At 29.9% G+C, this 21,396-nt stretch overlaps 1 protein-coding gene across 2 annotated transcripts in view; it reads left to right on the top strand.

Moving 5' to 3' along the window:
- The first annotated feature begins 11,470 nt into the window (after window positions 1-11,470).
- LOC132920637 (uncharacterized) overlaps window positions 11,471-21,396 on the top strand; it is a 67,142-nt gene continuing 57,216 nt past the window's right edge. For both annotated transcript variants that reach the window (XM_060983169.1, XM_060983168.1), the window contains exon 1: window positions 11,471-11,871. The gene's annotated coding sequence lies outside the window, so the exon portion shown is untranslated. The remainder of the gene's footprint in view (window positions 11,872-21,396) is intronic.

The raw sequence follows: 21,396 nt of genomic DNA, 5'->3' as shown, positions 1-21,396 counted from the left end.
CTGAATAAAAAAATCAAATATGAAGCTAAAAATCTAACATACACATTTTAGAAGTTACTAAAATATAATTCATTATACTTTAATTATTTTGAGATAACTAAGACATTATTAAGTATGGAAAAAATATTATTTAAAAGATATTAGTATGAGAATTGTCGTGTATTCGTTTAATGCAGAAAAGTAAATTTTCACAATAGTAGATAAATAGAAAAAGAAACGCATTGGCCAAGTAAGAAATATAGAAGGATTAAACAATAACGTTCGCAGAAAAGGTTAGAATTAAAATGTCAAATGTATTTATTATTTTATAAAATTAACTCCACTTCATGTTAGTCTGACAACTTTATAAAAAGTCCAATAAATTTAATTTGAACCAAATAATTTTGTGTAAATAATATAAAATAAACTAAACATCTTGCATTTAATATAGGTATTCGTTATACCGAAGGAATAACATTTCTAATTTTTCTAATAAATTAATTAATAGTAAAATGGATATACTAGGTATATAATAAAATATGGATGTAGAATAGGTATTTAAAAAATAAATATATCATTTTTATAATGATATTAAAATGAGACTTTTCATTTGCATACAGAAACAATAAGGGCAAAAAATCTATCATAAGTGTATCGGGTTTTTAACTATTATTAAATCATAACCTGATGATAACTCTAATTGAAAACTAAAATCAAATTAAGAATGCATAAACACCATACTATGATAATTATTAATTATTAATCTAATCCTAATAAGATATGGGATATGCATATTTTTAATGAAGTTATGCATTATATTATATATATTTGCCCTATAGCTAAATCAATTATCTACATATGTAAATGAAATTTTTTAAATACTTCATATTTGCTTTGATTTATAAAATGAAATTATTAAATTGGACGCAAAAAGTAGGGAATTCATTTGGACTTTTGACTAGGTATACAATAACTATGTACCTACTAATAAAACACACATTGTATAATTTAGCTTAATCATTACTATGGTAAAAATAATACTATAGGTATATTTCACATTAAAAAAGTTTTAATCATAATTATATAATAAATTAAGTATAGGTATCCTAATGATGTTTACCAAATATTTCACATAAACCATAACTGTATTGCGCTGGCGAGTGTTAGATTAGCATTACAAAACAGGTTTGCCGCATGTTTTCTTAAAAAAAACATTTATGAATAGAAAGATTAAACAAAACTAGCAAAAATACAGTGTAATAACTCAACTAATATATACAACTAGACGGAGTCTTATAATAAACACATAATTATTTTTTTTCAAGCTGCATTGTTATAAAAATCGTGTATACAAAAATAATAAATATCTATTATTAATATTAACACCTAATAAAATGATGGCATTTTATAAAGTGTGTCATTTCGATTTGCTGTTATAGATTTTTCAAGACATACTACACCTATAGGTACTTCAATTGTTACAAATATAGACGCTTCTAATATGGCCGAATGGCGAGTAGTATGATAATAGTAAAACTGTAATGTCATCTTGCGCCAATAAATATCTAAGTAGAGTATCAATGTTTTTGAGTTTGGCTGCTTTCTTTTTATATACTCCTTATAAATTGTTCTATCTAAACGGTAAGTATTTAATTGAAAGCTAGAGGGCTAAATTATTTTTCTTTTATATTAAAAAGCTGTATTATTCCTACTTAATGAAGAATAAAACTATAATACACAATTTTAAATTTTAATGTGTTTGATTTTCTTGGATCTGCTTTATGTTCCGGTTATTATAAATTATAATTTTAATTATAAACTTCAGCATACAAGAAATATAAATTGTATAAGAAAATTCTTCTAATATTTATGAAATATTTAAATTTTAGTTTCTCCAATCATCTTTTATTTAAAATAATAATATCAAAAATACAATAATTACCGACGTTCAACAATTTAAATACCTACAATTAATATTGACACCTAGCAATTATACACTTATATTTAAACTTAAAATATTAGTTATCAACATAGTATAAATGGAAAAATGAACAATTTTATAACCTAAATACCTAATAGTTTAATATCGGTTAAACAATAATTTTATTTCTTTATATCATTCTGTGATATGTACATTTCATATTTGTTTTATATATATTTATTATATATACTATATACATAATATATTATTGTAAATCAAGTAATCATATATAATTATTTGGAAATTTCAAAATATTAGGATCTTTATTTTGCGTATTGTATCTATATATACCATATTAGTTTAAAATAAAAATGTATAGTTAGTAGTGTAGTACTGTAGAGTACACTTTGGTTTGGGTGTATGGTAATCAATTAATTTAATTTTAAAATCGATCGTATCTGCAAATATACGGGTTTTCACGCCTAAACCTGAAATCTTGTAGTACCTTAGTAGTTAATACCTATACCTAGTTAAAAATTCCGATAAAAGTTTCTGCTTGTTTTTAAACTATCTATATAGTATGTGTAGCTAGCCCACAAGTCCCACACATTATACAGTTTACACGCCCTATTTTAGTCGTGTATATCGAAAGCGCTCATTTTAATCCGGTTTCTCGGTGCGTACAACAATAGTAACCATTATCATGATTATCAACACACCAATGCCACACTTTACCACGGCAACGTATATCAGGATAAATGGAATTCTTATGGCACGATTTCTGATAAAAAAATAATATAGATATAGGTATATCAAATTTGACAAAATCTTTCGAAGCTGAAGTTCACTAAAGTGTTGTCTCTCTGCAGTGTTTGCCATTTTGGGTACCCGCAAATTTTTTTTTTTTTTTTATAATTTTTCTTGATTAACATCAACAACAATGGTTATTAATTATACCGAGTTAAAGTATATCTAATTTATAATACGATTTTACATTTTTGAATCAAGTTTCTTTTATTTATGAATTTAGAAATTAGTTTATTTGTATCTGTGTTAGGCTCGAGTGCTGCTCTTTATAGAGTTGAAAATGCCGAAGTTAAAGAGTACATATTATGTATACTGTTGATATTCTGTGAATATATGTTTTTTATTTAGTTCTGTTCTGCAAGTAATGCAAAATGGTTTTTCGTCCGTTGCCATAAGGTTAGGTATCCGTGCGTTAGTTTGGTATGGCCGATGCGGAGTCTGTTGATTATAACTTTTTCTCTTCTGTTCAACGCATGATTAGGTCAATCATAGATGGTGTTTCGAAAATTTTTTATTCATAATGATTCAAGCTAGGTATTATTATTTATTATATGCACTGTACATAATAGACAGTTTCGATCGGAAATTAGATGTTTAATTTTTTTTTTTAATAATATCATCTGGCAGAAAGTAATAATATAGACAAGGTTGATTAATTCTTATTATTAATATTCGTATGTTTATAAATTATTATATACATAGTATATATTATGTATTGCTCGGAATTCCTATATTAAATGATTAAATTGAACAATATTTTAACAATTTATTATTTACAGAAAGTATATAAAAAATAATCAAAGTTGTCCTTGACATTTTATTCAGTATTCGCAGCTTGTACGAGTAACTATATAATAAAAGATACCCATTATGTATATTTAAATTATTCTATACATCTGCATAAATAAAACAATACAATATACAATTTATTGTTTTTTTACGTCACATATAATTTAAACATAAAAAATTAATTAATCAACTCAAATTAATGTCATCTATAATTTTATCAAATTAATTTTACTAGCATTTGAATAGTGTTTTAATTATATTTCTCTACTAACTTCATTGTATGTAATTTAGGTAAAATAATATAAATATTAAAAAGCAATGTATGCAAACATGACATTTAAATCCATAAAATTCTCAAAATTGTAAACATTAAATGCATAATTATCATTCTTTTATGGATAATGATAGTAAAATTGATGAGTTTCTAATAAAATCAATTCGTGAGCGATCTCTTTAAAAATACATTAGCTGTGTAGCCTGTGTCTAAAGTAGTTAAATCTTTAGCTTAATTATATGGACAAAAGGCTATAAAAAAAAAAAACCAAGTGATGTATACTAACCAACTATACGCTAAATAACAATATATCTAATACTACTTATATACCAGTCAATCAACATTCTATTTAAAATTATAAATAATTACAAGTCTGTAGTTAGATCGTGTAGCTAATGCATATATAACGGAAGTAATTTCATATTTAGAAGTGTATATCATTTTGATAAAAAAAAAAAATGTTATTTTATAATAAATATAATAATATAGTATGTGGGATGCACTAATATCCAGGTTTAGTTTTTATTTATCATAGAATATTGCATTTCAACTATAATTATTTCATATTGGTACCTAGTACCTACCTAATATGTTGAATATTCAAATGCATACTAATATATTATTGGTTTTATTTTTATGAATTACTATTAAAGAAAAGATGAACAATATGCTGTAAAAAATAGTAGTGACTACAGTTCAACACCGTGTCACTGTCCGGCCGTTATGAAGCACTATGGTGTCGCTATCAGCGAAGGATAAACGTATCTTCATGGTAATAAAAGACAAGTTGGCACTTGTACCAACACGCCAATCAATGTTAATAATTTTGATCATAAAAATACTAACTGTTAACTAACTATATATTTGTTGGTACTAAAAATGAGAATAAAGTTCGAATATGTAAGTCCGTGAGTCTGTGAACTAAATGTTAGGTATAACCACTACACAATATTAAACATTACATAAAAACATGCATAATATGGCTATAAGGGTTGCCGACTGATGTACAAATATTATAACTATTGTAATAATTGATATTTATCTGTTGTAGGGTTCAACTAAAAACCACCATAAAGCCCATTCCGCGAAAATTCTACTAAGGTTTTCCTCAGATTTTTTAGACCTATGTACATATAAGCCCATGATGAAATATATGAAAATAGAATTAATTTTAATATTTCTTAAACAACGTTTGTAAGACTGGGATACGTATGAGACACTCTATTCTTCCAATAAACTTGTATATAATTTAGGTGACTTTGTGCATCCTACCTTGACGCCACCTGGTGTATAAATTCTTGGAAAACTCGTAATCTCTAGATTGATCGATGAAAACTCGTTTCGTTACTGCACAGTAATATATAATATAATATGGACACACGAAAATCACCGTGACGCAAAAATGGTTGGTTTTAGATCACGAGGTTCGTGGGCCGGAATTTCGTTACACTGCACAGCACTATTAACAGTGTCAACATTTGAAAATTAAAAAAATTTACGAAAATGGTGCGATCGAGAATTAGACAGCGTAGCTGGATGTGGAAAAAACAGCCGTTGTGATAGTTTCATAAAACTGGCTGAAGAACATACCATATTGGATACCAGATCGTTGAGTGTACCACGTAAACCATAATAATATGGTATGCGGTCACCTCAAAAGTAATTTTTTCAGTAGAACCGAATAGTTTTAAAATCTCATTGAACGATCATAGGAAAATTCCAAGTTGAGGTTCTATAAGCACATAGTTCTTCATTACACTGGAAACTACAGTAAGCTCAACTAAGATGACAATGTGCAGACTATATCATCACGAAAGTTATACTCGTGGAAAGTACCTATAGGTAACCGCAATATTTTCAATTGGTCATCACTCAACAGTCAACATTCAACACTCATCACTCATTAATTATGATTCATAACATACTACAACGGTCATCACTGTCCATTTTCATTTTTTTTCTTCGCTTTTCCATCCAATTGGCCATGGTGTTCGATCAAACCTCATTTTTTTTGCGGTCCGCGAGAGCGTATACGTATAAAATATTCATAACTAATGTTATATGAAATATTACTTAGCGAACAAGTGGAACTCGATCTTCCTTATCACCTCTGACACCATCCGTTGATTTTTGAGAATCATACGCCGGATAACGCGTGTTGCGTCAAAGTATGATGTAGAAACACCTATATATCAATTGCTGGTTAAATACTTATAAAAATAGCAAAAAATAAATACCATATAGCTTATTTAGAATATATTTATTTACGTAATAATTCATACTTTATACTTAATAGCTCTATATTGTGTTTGGAAAAAAGTAAAACAAGTAAAACGTAAAACAGTGATAAAAAAGATGAATGACATATAAATGTAAGTATAAGTATATAAGTATTATTATTATTCATATTGTATAATATGATAGTATATAAGTCATTTATATACAAATTTGGAACACGTGTGCATGTTATTTTATTATTATAACCAAGAGTGGTTTAAATGGTATAATATAGTATTGCAGAGGTGGAGCGCGAATTTCTGGAATAAATAGTGTGCTTATATCTTAGATAATAACGCATATGTACCACTATTCACTAAGTATCATAGTATCATACACATATTTCGATAAAGAAGCATTTATCGAGACATACGATTATGTTTTACCCCACTTAAACACTGAGTATCAATATTATTTAAAAACAAGTAGTTAAAGAAAAATTAAATAATATAAATTTATAGTTTTACAAAAATAATTATTTTCCTGTATAAATAATTGTTCTAAATAAGTTGCAATTTTTCAGTACGATATATTTATTCCTACTATCCAAAACGTACCAAGATTATTTCAACAGACTATATAGAATTAAAAATTAACCTACATAGATTTAATCGGCTTAAATAAAATGATCAACAAGAAATTATGTATGGTTTTAATGAATATATACATTACACTTAGGTATACCTTATGTATTATTTATTTATTTTATTAACAAAAGTAAGCTGAAAATAAAATATATTCAAATGAAAATTGGCAAACATGTTGTTAAATATATATGTAAGTAAACTTAACAGTATTTGGTAATTGAATGATCATAATAATATTAACAAAACCATAAATTTAAATTTGGGTTCACACTTATGTTTTAGGTCGATCATATTTGTAGCTAATTTACTAAATAATTTTTCAATGAAAAAACATATAACGTGAAAAGGAATAGCGTAATTCGGAAGCCCAACTGAAGGTACTTAAAAACGAATTTTCGAGACAAGTGCAGAAAATTCAATTTTTCCATTTAAAAGTACGTTGTATCCGAGTGTGTTGACTTACTAACGTATAACATAGCAAATTTATGTTCAGCAGAATCCATTTTGTGTAAAACGCAAAAACTTACTCTAGCTGGCTTGAATTGACATCTTTATGGAAATTCCATATAACACACAACCGTACTTCAATACTGGATGGGCAAGAGCACAATATAAAACTTTAATGTACAGCTGAAATTCTTTTGCAAATTTTATAAGTCATAACAAAACCGAGTGTTTTAAAGGTCTTACAGCACACATATTTTATATGTGGACTAGAGTCAAAATTATAGCTTAACTAAAAGCGAAGATCCGTAATATAATCAATCATCATATACTCTCAGATTACTGTTATTATCGAGGCAATAAGAAAAGACTGCCGAATATTGAATCCTAGTTGGTAAATGTAAACATTTTAAACTTGGAGAGATTGAATGATAATTAACGATATTTGATAAATCCAATTTTTTCAAAGAAAAACTATCAAAATCAGCTTGTAACAACTGTTCATCATCAATAGTGAGTACTCGTATATTAGGTTTAATACCATAAGAAAAACAAATATTATTATATTAATACTATAACATTATATATCTTGAAATCTTGTATTCATTTTAATTTTGAAAATCATGAATTATAATAACACTCTGCAGGGTTACTAAAAATTTACATCAGTTATTTGTAGAAAGTTTAGCTGGAATTTAAAATGTATTAACCACTTTATATAAAGCTTAATTATAATTAGACAACAAATATAAAATTATAAGTAAATAATAAGAATAAATTAAAGTTCTTTAAAAACCTGTAATAACATGCCGTATATTAAAACCGGTCGAGCGGTAACTGATGTGTTAAAATATTATGTTCAAAGTATAAAAATAGTTAAAATATTAAAACTAGAACGGAGATCTAAATAAAAAATTCAATTTAGGTATATACTATATTCATGACGGGATTTTATGTGTTACAACCAAAAATCCATATGTTTACTGAGAATTTATCGAACACTTTCTATCTAGCATCGTAAACAATCAGTGCACAAGTTATAATATACACGTGTGTATCTATAATATTAATATTATTATAAATTGATTGTGTCAATGAACCTTTAAAATGGTTGTAGCTGGTGCGGGTATAATTTTAATACGCCTATAATAATATGGGCTTTAAAAATATTATAAAAATAATGACGGTTTATTAGAAATTAACAACGAAGATAATAATATGAAGTTTTTTCCTAGAAATATTGTTCTAGTTTATTATGATAATTAGTAATATTTTATGTAAATCATTTTTAAAAATATAAATAGGTATATTCTGACAGTCATTATTTTCTATGTACAAACGACACGGACACAGGGAGTAAGCGATTTATTGGTATGTAATATAAATTTATAATAACTGGTTTGCTTATAATTCCATTCCAAAGAAGTTTAAAAAATTCGGAGAGGATATAGAGGACGTAGTTACTAGTTAGTACTTACTGCATATATTGCATGTATTATTATGATTTATACCCGTTGGTATAAAATCTTAGCAATAATTTTAAAGTAGGTTTATCAAAATAAATTTAGGTGGGTACTTAAACAAATCAATATTCGAAAATAAGTATAATTTAATAAATAATTTACTTAAAAGTATATTCTTAATGAAGTTAAGTCCCTCTGACTTATCATTGAGGTATATAATATGTATGTACTAATTAATATCCATAAACATTTGATGGTGTTTATATGATTATTTAAAAAAATATTCACTCATAAAAGTAATAGTCATTAATTTAAATTTCATGTATATAGAACTAATATCATATAAAAATTTTGAAGCACAGATACCAATTTTTAATGAAGAAAAATATTTTAAGAAATGCATTTTATACTATGATGAAATCCTCTACCGAAAAATTCAAGTCTTTCAAAATCTATGAAAAATTAAATATTTAACATTATGTTTTTTTATTCCTTATTTCTTTACTTTTTTTTCCAATTTCAGAATATTATACTATAATAGTAGGTACTTAAATATTATATATTATACAATCATACAATATACATATATATTAGTATACAACATATTATATAGCAGTTATTACGACTTACAGGCGTATTATCGAAAACGTCCCGTTATGGTAAAATTGCGAACACGTTCGATAATCATCATGGATATGGTGACGGTTGTTATACCAGATTAACGTATATACCTATACAAAAGACAAAACAGCATATCGCAAGTATGGGTTCTCTTCTGCTGCAGGCTGTTCGTATAGGCAAGTTGCGAATTTAAATAATACGAATACGTATACTGAAATACTGAATAAACTATTCAGTGGGAAAATTGACTCTCCTATACTTTATTATCTCATGTTATGTTTAAAATCTTTTCTCGTCCTATCGTCGTTCCAACTCCCTTTTCTGTACTGTTAGACTCTCATTATATATGTCTTACAACGTTTGTCACTTGTCACGAGAAAAACAAACCACTTGGACGTCATGTATAGCAAAATACATAATAGCTGCGTATGTTCATATCTATTTATATTTTTCTATATTTCTGTAGTATAATATTTTAGGGTATAGAAACGACATGTAATTTTTAATAATTTGTCTATAAACGATAATTATTTATTAATCTAATGTGTGTGGGTTAATTCTACAATTTTAAAGATAAATTAAACACAGACAAAAATACATTTATAAACTATTATGCAAAATAATATGAATTAAAAAGAATAAAATATGCAAAAAAATTGTTTTATACTTTAAACTGTTATTAAGAAACACTCAAATATATGAATACATTTCTACATCACTTTGTTGAGTTCTCTGTGTTATAAATGGTTATCCTACGTTATAATTTTTTAAAAACCATCGCTTTAGGCGGATACAGGATAATAAATATATAAATACCTACTAATAAAATTCAATCTATATAAAGGTCGTAATTCTTACATAAGATGTGCAAACATCTTGTTTTTCAGTCATTAAGTATTTCAGCACATATGTCTAGATAATAATCAAATAGAGAAAATAATACCCTGCACACAAAATTTATAATTTTTACTAAGTTATAATACGCTTTAAAATTAAGTATCAAAAAAACCTTTGTGAAGTCCTAGGTAATATTTTTACTTTTACACTTGATAATAAGTTAATTCACTTTAATATAACAACTATCTGAGTTAAACAGATTCCTCTGAACGTAAAATTTGGTATGCGTTAGTAAGATGGAGAAAATACATTTGGATATGATGACGTCCTCTTAAAGCGTCTTAAAATTACTTCGATAATATAATCCCTATTGGGCTACTATCTACAATTAAAAATATTAGAAATCGTATAACGTGTTATTTATATCCGTTTTACTTTTCATCGAGAAAAACATTATTGTTAATTTTATTTATTTAAATATCTTATTTCAGCTAAGGTTGGACATAGATGGGTGTTAATGTATAATGTCTATATTATGTAGTCATATTTAACATTTTAATTTAATATATCATGTATAACATAGTAAAATATTTATATACTGCGTACATATTATATCTATAATATATTATTATGATATATATATATTGAATAACTATGATAAAAAATAATTTTGGTTATTAAGTTTAATAAATTCATTATATTATCAATAACAGATGATGACCGTATAATGATGTTGCGGTTGCTATAACATTATGATATAAAATTGTGAACAATTTTTTCTTGGGTCGGTGTATATATAGGTAATTTGTAATGCATTAAAGATTGTCTTCAATGTAAAAATATCGATTATTTTTACTTTTAAAACCTGAACATCATATTGTAAGCACCTTATACAATATATAATAATTATATGTTGTAGACACTATACAGATAAACAAATAAGTCGACTACATATATTAAGCGCACACGTTCAGCCGATAGACTTCGGGTAATTTATATATTTATACATTACGCTGCAGTATATACATATTATACGGCGATTTACCGTACGAGATTCACATAACATATATGTATTATACATCGCATTATGGGGACCGAAAAAATGAGTTTAAAAAACGTATAAAACGCGTATATATACATGACGGCAGCACCGCGGTTTCGGCGATTCACACACACACACACACACACGAGCGTATAGTGCCGTTGATTCGACGTGTGTGTGTGCGCGCGCGCGCGTGTGACCTGAAGCCGAAGCAGCAGCTGAGAGATTTAACGGAACCCGTCGGTTGTGTGCGTGCAAGTGCCGAGAGAATGCGAGTGCGTGCGTGCGTCGGCGGTGGTTCTACCGAGTCGGCGGCGGCGGTGGAATTAGGTCTTTGGGTAACGACGATTGGTCGTCAGGTGGGAGGCGGATGGACTCGCGGCGGGTTTTCACGTGGCGGCGGCGGCGGCCTCCGCGCCACCGGTCGAGTTGAGTTACCTGCGTGCGTGCAGTGTGTGATTTACGGTCTCGCCGGCCGCCAACCTGCAACCGTTGTTGTCGTCGTCGTCGTCGTCGTCCGCGTTCGCGTGGTCCGAGTGTGTGCGCGCGCGCTGTGTGTTCAAAATTTTGCGCGGAACTTTTTTTTGTTTTTGTTTTTTGTCTGCTACTAAAAGTGCGTCGTATACTTTGCAAAAGACGCGGCCCAAGAAATCCTTTTTCGACGCACACGCTGCACGTAGTATAATATTAGTAAATACCTACTTACACGTTATAATAGTGTCGGTCTCGACGTAAGAAAATACATATTTTTTTTCAAATTTTATTTTATCTGAGTTTTGGATTACACTTAGCGACGTGTCTCAAACGCACTCGCCGTCTTCTGGTTCACGGTACGTAATATACACAATTTATCAAAATTATTATTATTATTGTAATTATGCTTAACGACGTAACTAAAATCTCGCTTTGGAATTCAAAGTGATTTACTCGCATGGAAAAATCTCTAGCCTCTATTTTAAAAGTCTTGAGACAACCACCGTTAAAGTCACTAAGGATTTTTTTCCACCGTTAAAGTCACTGGGGACATTTTCTTTACGTGATTTGATAGGAATTTACCGAGAACTGCCCTCTGCATGATATTATTATAGTTACATATCGATAAATGAGTTTTTTCTATCGGCAGTTATATATTCCTATAGGCAATATAGTTATGGTATGCGACCATATAGTCTATTATGATTATAATTTAAACGCGTGACTTGTCACAAAATAATAATACAACTGCACCACGTACCCACGTACATGGACGCGTATACGTACCTATTATTTAATAATATTATTGCGTATATTTTTCTCACTTCTCGCATTGGCTTATATATAAATTGAATATCTTACAATGTACGTTTTTTGGAAACCGCTTATATTATGTGGGTCGTGACAAAAAAAAATTCATGTCCGACGCCGATGGACATATAGGTAAGTATATAATATAAGATGATAATAGTTGCACTGCCATTCTCCTTCTCCGAAGCTATAACGTTTTGGACCCCCCTAAAATTATTAGCTGTATATAGCCTGCGACGGCTCCCTCACCATGACGCTAATGACAGCGTCTATAAACGAAACCTGTTACATGCCACGCAGTTGTCTACAAACACTGCGATGTGTGTGATAATAATAATAAATAATAATGTATATTATTATTGCTACGCAGTTTTCGGTCAACTCTTTATTTTGCTCTTTATTCAGATCGCACCGTTTTAATGGCTGTGCTCTTGCGGCTGTCATTGACGGACGGCCAATATTTGTAATACGCGCGCAGCTGTAAGTCACGATTCGTACGTTTCGTGCGAACACCACTCATAAGTTGTATATAATATGACGCGCTATTTTATTTTTATATTATCATATTTCTGGTCGTGGCTGTGATGCGCGTAGTTACAGCAGGTATTATATTATGGTATATACCATGCAGGCTTTTAACGAGGTATTTATACATATATAAGTGGCGTGGTATAGAAGGTCTTGTTATCATGCAGCTACATACTTCCGGGACCACAGCGGAAGCTAATAAGTAATAACGTGCGCGCGGTATTTTCTCTCCATAAAAAGGCTTCGATCATTATAATATTATGCGCACCTTAGTGTTATTTTTTTCGTCTTTTTTTACGATTGTCCATTGTCTGTTTTTCTTCTTGCGTTTCGTATATAAGTACTTAGTACCTATACCTTATACCTACGCCCACGAGCTACAATATGCGGACAATGTATGGAAGAAAAACCACGCACGCGCACACGAATGCATATCAACGGCTTTTTTTTACGATCTCAAGGAATCATAACATGCATTACGTATAATCTCTGTTGCAGGATACTCTCGGATGCTGCGCATACATGCTATGCACGCTTGTATACAGCATGTTCATGTGTGTGTTTGTCTGTGTGTGAGTGTATCCAGGTTAGAGCCGAATGTGCTACCCCTCGGGGCACCGGTTTCTACGCACCTTTATAACCTCGTCGGAATTTCTTTCTCCGCCGTGGTCTCGTTTATATATAGGTACGTAGTAAACGACACTTCGTCGAGGCTCATCTTGTATAAATCATTATTGTGTTTTTTAAGACGTATTCGGACATTAGTTTTTAATGACTCCGCGGTTTATATTTAATTCATATATGTATATTGTATATATATATATATATATATATTATTATTATACTATTATACTACTTGTGTAACTGTATCTATATAACGAGTAGGTATAGATCTGATGCCATAAAGAAAAAATAACGAATCGAGTGTATATAATATTATAAATGGGTAAGTACCAGACTTTTCCCTTCGCGTTCTTGTTTTTCAACCTTTATGATTACGCTGTTGCTGCAGCTCTAGGGCCGCCGGTAACGCGTCGTCGACCGACAAAATTATTATTGACAACATATATTTAACGACGTCGCGTCGTCTGCAATTCTGATAACTATCGCACATTACCATATTGTTATAACCTATTTTTATAGTATTTTAATGTTAATTCCATTTTATAGTAAAAATTATCCTACGAATGAGAGTATTAGAAATTTAATTTAATTACATATATGAGGAACTGACTAAACCCAAGTCTGGGGGTAGGTTAGTGGGGGCACATCATACTATGAAAGAACATTAATACATAATAATGGCTCGCATGTCCCCAAATCACAAACCTGGTTTGATTGAATCCAATATTATATGTAGCACTATAACATATTATGCTAAACGTAATTAATGTTTATTATATTTCAAGAGTTGATTAATTTATCTACGTAATGTACTTCATAGAAATTTAAATCTTACTTAAATATCAATTGTCTTAAATTATAATCAACCTTAGCTAAATCTGCTTTTAAAGTGTCATCTATGGTGTCTGCTTTTTTAAAATTATGATGTAAACTGATACTCATAATATTTATTGATAAACTTAATTATATATTGTTTGTCTTATAAATTTTATAAAAAAAAAAGTGTACTTGTAAGTTTTTTATTAATACATTCAACGCTAAACATTTTATGTTTCTATAGCTGTTCAAATACCTCATTTGTTATAATTTATTAAATACGCAAGCCGTATTGTTTATAATTAAATATATAGTATAGAGTATAGGTAACATAATATTAGTAAATTGAAGCATATTATGTACAGTTGAGGATATATTGTCTTATGTTTAACTACTTAAAGCTTTTGTAGTTAATAGAAACAAGTAGTTTTTATATGTGGTATAAATTATTCGTCGTTTATTGCATAATTAATGTAATAATGATTATTGTAGACATAATAACGGGTCTGAGCTGAAGATTATCGCTAATTATCGAAGCGAGTTTATGCACGTAATATAGTAGGTATTGAAATTGAATATGTGTATATATAATTAATATATCCATATATAGTAAATTTTATTATCGCACGTACCTATATATTATAACTACTACGAAAGTCTGTTTTCGGCTAAAACCGATCGGCTTTGTCGGAGAAATTCGACCCCTGACACGATATAAGAATTTATTCGTGCCTCCGAGGTCGTTGCCATTTTTTTCACTCTACTCCGAATGAAATCTCTACATGACCGCCGGCGCAAATAAAACGCTATGATATAGAAATCACATAAGTGTACAGTTTTTACACACACGCATAAACATGTACTCATGTACACATGCTAACGCGCGCGCGCTCGTATATATATATATATATATTTTAAAATTAGCGAGTGCTTAAATTTTGACGTGTAACGGATCCCCCGCGAGACATTAGATCTGACAACGTTGGAGTGCACTTAATGTCTGACTTGGTACGAAACGCGTATAAAGATCATAGACGAAATATTCGTATAATAATGATAATGATAGTTTTTCTCCTTTTAGCTTCTCTCTTTTTTTCCGAACACATTTGACCTAGAAACTTCCTAGGATTTTTTTCTTTACTATATCATAAATGCTGAACATCGTCAACTTGCAATAGTAGTGTTGCACTGTGACCGAACTGGTTGTATATAATAGAATATGTATAATATTTTTATAATACCTAACCTAACCTAACCTAACATATAAGTTTATTTTTATTAATTGATGCTTGAACTATATTATATATAATATGTATAAGGCATAAGCAATTATTAAATCAAAAATTAGTTAAGCTTATTTAATTATAACTTAAATATATTATCGACAAGTGACAACCAAGTATTAGTCCTGGCGTTCTGTGTAAATTAACAATGCATGGTTTATAGTAGCCATTTTTTTAAATTTAGATAAGTACCTGGTTACTGAAGCATTTATAATTTATTAATTATAAATATATATATCTTAATGTCTTATAGAGAGAGAATAAGAAAGAGATTTTGTACAAAGAGTGTTCATTATACAAACTTCGAATGTGTGTTCTGCTATAGTTGACCAGAAAAGTACAAAAAATATATTTATATTATCGACACAAATGGGGAAAATGCCATCATTGCCATCTGTAGTAATAATAATAATAATACATAGTTTTCAAAATACACATACTAATAGGAATGTTTGGTATCACCATTATAGGTCCATCGCCAAAACTGTGATAGACTGCATGAGTCACCTACCTACAATTTTTATGGGTGGACACACTGGACACGGCTTCAATAGCACACTCACACATACATATTCACACGACTTTGCCCTGTGCTGTAGAACACATGGTCTATAATAATAATAATAATCATAATAAATAATAATCGTTTTTTATCCTTCACGTCGCGCATCATTCTAATATCGTGCAGGTTACAGTTGGTTCTGTAGAGTAGGTATGAGTATTATATATAGGTACACATAAAAAATTGTAACAATATACATCTGTATATACGCGCACGCCAAGACACAGCAGACGTACACAATACACAATAAGATGTAGGTATATACGTTTTTAGAGTCGGTTTTTTTCCATTATGCTCGGTACATCCGTATAGCGCGCGTGGGATGTGTGCGACTCATCCCGCAGTGTTTACGTGTGTGTGTGTGTATTTATTTTTATATATCTTATATTTATATATATAAGTAAAGGTAAGACTGACTCGCGTCGTGATCCAAGCACGCCACAACGTATTTTCACCCGCGATGCTCATGGATAACAATATACTATATAATATAATAATATATAAAATAATTCGCCCGGACCAATTTGCCGAGTTCCGTGTGCGAATCTCGAACACTATATAATATACAAAAACCACACGGCTGTATTATTATAAATCACCGCTCGTCTGGTCGAAAAAATAAACTGGATCGTCACGTTTACTCGCGCCCGAATCGGGATCGAGCCGATGAACGGTGGAGATTTCACGATATGAAACTGCACGTCAACTGCAGTGTACCAGGTTTTTTCTGAATCAAAAATGTAGAATCTTTATACAAGAATTCCACTCGAGCCCAATAACGGGGGTCGTCGTCAGATTTAGGAAGTAGTACGTATGGTGTCTGCAGCTCAGTTGCAGAGTTAATAATAATATATACGATGAATTTATTGTTCCAATCGTGAAATTTTGCAACATTGTAATTATTCCACCGCGAATTAAACCATTATACCAAGTTTATAATTCATACCTATTATTACACAGACAATATAAAAATAACATGACGTATATTTCATTAAGTCTCTGTTTATTACACAAGATTTGTAGGTATTTCCGGCGCACGTTCGCGTTCATAATTTTTAAAACATACGGACACGATCTGCGTTTTCTACGCGAAATCATCGTGTTTTATGATCGGAGAAGAAAAAATGAAACGGCGACGATGTTATCAAAATAATAGCTGCTATAAGGTATCGTCATATAACGTTATATTATGCTCGTTCTTCATCAAGATTGCTACAGTACATCGTTTGTTATCATCAGCTTATAACGATATATAATATAATACACAGCCACATCACAATTGTACAATCAAGTAGTATTCAACGAATTAGAAAAAGAGATTTATCCCATTGTTGTCTGAAATATAAAGATTATTGCAAAATATTATATTACATATATTTATAGTTTATCCGCTGGGGTCTAAATCATTAGCTAAATTATTTTATAAAAATTCCCTAAGAACGAACGCCTGTAGTGAATATTCATAAAATATATTACGTTTGTAGAAGTGTAACGATTTATATATATAATAATAACGACGAATGACGACACAAAATTCATTTTAGTACAATATCCACAAATATAACCCCATAAGTAGCATCTTGTAGATAAAGTAGTAGGCGGTTCCCTTTCAAATGCAGATACAAATTATTATTAGCTCAATTTTTCTTTAATAATTTTTTAAATACAATAAATATTTACTGATGCTATAAAAATAAAAACAAATTAAATTTATTAGCTTGGTTATTAAATATTATTCATATGAAATCATAGATATTAAATTAATTTTTAATCAATACTTAATAAAACTAAAAATGTGGCTATTCTACACTAAATAAGACACAATAAATATTATTTTTAAAATTGAGAGTTAGACGTTTAAAATAAATTAATAAATCGAATTTATTTAGTGGTGGGTCTTATAGTTGTAAATTTATGTACCCTTAAAATGTCTATTATCATGTGTCTTATTAGTAATTTAGAGTATTCAGTGAAGGAAAATGTATTTTATTTTAAACGATTAAGTGAAGTATGATTTAAACGTGTCACGAATTTAGTATAAATTACTTTATTTATTATTCACTGTTTCTCTCTACAACTGTGTTCAATTGAAATGCGCAACGGATTCAAAGCTGTTTTTACTGATTAAACGAATATATAATTTACAATATCCTGTAATTAGTCGTTAACGGGCGTTCATAGACGACATGGATTTAATTTTGTCTGCTATATTAGTATATATATATATGTGTGTATATAGTTATACTGTTATAGACTGCAGTACACATTTCTAGACATTATACGATATGGTTTATTACTATTTTTTTAAGAATCGCAATTAATACTCACTACACGTATAAGTACACGTCTATTATATACACCTAACCACAAATTAATAGCCGTGTTTTAGCTCTGTAAAAAATAACGTGTACCTAAAAAGAAATCTTGAGTAAGACATCATTTAATAATTATAATAATTTATAACGGTTGTTGCACTCTGTCAAAACAATAAATTATATTTATTTTATTATTATTATTGTTAAATGTTATTTTAAATTTTGAAATTATGCGTTCTTATATCCATTGCATGTGACTTTAACGCTGGTCATGGACCGTCATTTGTTACTAAATATTGTTTATTGACCGGTTAAAAATTGTGTTTTGTATAGATTATAGGTAATATTTCACGGTCTGCCGATGGTAATTAACGAATTTATTGAAATTTCTACTCGTTTGGTATTTTGAATCCATTAATAATATGTGCGAATTTCTTATCTTTTGGTTTTCATCACGTAGCATATAGGATCTTATTAATTTATAATCAAGTGTCTTAATGTCATTTGTATAAATAAAAACCAATAAAAATATTCTTGCAATCATTATTCTATTTTGTAATCTTTTTGGTGATTTTACAAAATAAAAATTATGCAAAAACATTTATACATTGTAAAAAAAATAATATTAAAAAGCATATACATATATATATATAACACATATTATATTTTATATATTTAAAACATTTATACAATGTTGTTTTAATTTTCCCCAAGAAGATTGTTTCTAATAATGACAATTATTTTTAAATTTCCTTGGGGATTAATATGAATGCATAAAAGATTGTAAAAAATGTGTCCTATATAATGAATATATAATTATTCATAGTAATATTACGACAAAATCCGGAACGTGCAAGGCAGTTCCCGTATGGATCATATAACAAAAATCTACGACAATGGGACTGAACAAAAATCATGACTGACTGTAAGGTACCTATATAATATATTTAGTAGCCGCGTGTTTAGATCCGGGCTAATTATCCGGGCTGATATAATAATGGTTACTCGTGTTTAAACATTGAGACGCGCCGTGGAAACTGGTTTTTAATGCGGTCTGACACACACACACACACACACACACACGCACACACACATGCACTTATACATACACACACACACACACACACACACATACACATATATATCTATAACATGCGTTCCGCTCCGCCAACGTTTTTCTTCTCTCTTTATTTTTTTCGTCTAATTTTATTTTTACTTGTGTAGTTGTTTTTTCTCCTACAGTTTTTTATTTTCTTATTCGGCGGTTAAGGTCCGTCAACACCGGGGCCGCCTCACGAAGCGGTCAGAGAAAAGCCGGCTGTGGCGGCGCGCGGTGTGCACGTGTTAGCGAAGACGGTAGGTCGTTGCTGCTGCAGTGTTTATAGGTATACCGTTACAAATATATATATAATATAATAAACGCGCGACGTTTGTACCCACACGCACACAATAATATAATAAATATATAACTATATTACATATGACCAAGTATATACGTAAACGCGTACGATGTCATTGTGTATTTGTAGTTGTAGATCTTTGTTCCGCGGAATGAACATTTTTGACCGAGAGAAACAATCGTGCACTCCGTATAGTCTCTCGTTAATAGATATTATAATCACGCGATTCCATAATAATACAATAGTTTATCACCGAAACCGCACTGTGTCCTTGAACGTTGCGTTATAGGCTTATAGCGATTATGATAATATTTGTTGTTATTTTGTAGACACGTGAAAAAACAACATATTTTAGAATGACAACCATCGTATATATCGTACAAAACCGTAAAAGGTTTGATTTTAAATCAATATTATAATAGTAGATATATAACGCTTAAAAAAAAAGTTAACATTTAAATACAATTCAAGCCTGATGTACGAACAAATTTTTTGTAGCTTTTAAATAAATGTTTGGAAAATATTATACATATTATATATGTTTAAACGTGAAAAATGTAAATCAAACCCTACTACCCTAGTGTACTAATATTAATAGTAACAACATCGAACATTATAGATGCAAATGTTCAAAGTCGTATATTTGGTAAATTTTAATAAAATATTATAAAGTACGCTACCCAACGAGTTTTCGTACCTACTACCTACCTCTTAGCGGTATACTCGTGTATATAAGTATACCAATATCACGCGTTAATGCACCACTGCATTTGATATTTCGAAATTTTTCCGATTGAGAACTGGTTTTCGCAGAAATTTTTTCAATCGAGAGCCACGAATTCGTATTCAAAACTATAAGACTATAATAAATAAATATGTATAGATACAACTGTACAAATGTACAACTCGACGCGCTGACCCAAAAAGCTTCCGTCCCGCGAACGTTTTTTTTTTTTTTGATTGTAGTTTGAAAATAAATAATAAGCACGTACAATATTTTGGTAAATAACGTGTATCGTATCGGCTATATCAAAGCTACGTTTCCTATTATATATGTACTTATTATTATGTATATCATAATTTACAATACCATAATAAATTATTATTGTTAATAAATAGCGTAGGTATAGAAGTAATATTATAGTATATAATATATAGTATTGTAGTAGTAGCTGCAGTATTATACTGTCGGTACACAAAATGTAGGTGACGTCGTGACTTGGAACCACACCCGAAGTCGAAACGGATCTGCCCGTACCCCTTATACTTGCATACCCCTTCCCACTGCAGTTCTACTATTATAATATACGCGGTACAAAACTAGATTATAATATATATAATATGGCGGATGACGGGGAGGTAAGCGGTCGCGAACGAGGAACGGTCGGTCGTGGAAGGAGGGGCGGGTGCACGGTATATATTATTATATGTTTTATACAGTCCTATAAGGAGGCGAAGTGGGGACTTAACCACCGCGGTGGACCGGTTTTCTGTATATCCCGACAGATCGAGTTACCCGGACCAGATTAATCAAAATACGTTG

This window comes from Rhopalosiphum padi, chromosome 2 (genome assembly GCF_020882245.1).
Source record: "Rhopalosiphum padi isolate XX-2018 chromosome 2, ASM2088224v1, whole genome shotgun sequence".
NCBI lineage: Eukaryota > Metazoa > Arthropoda > Insecta > Hemiptera > Aphididae > Rhopalosiphum > Rhopalosiphum padi.
The sequence above is the reverse complement of the archived record's forward strand: the minus strand, read 5'-3'. Positions and strand labels throughout refer to the sequence as shown.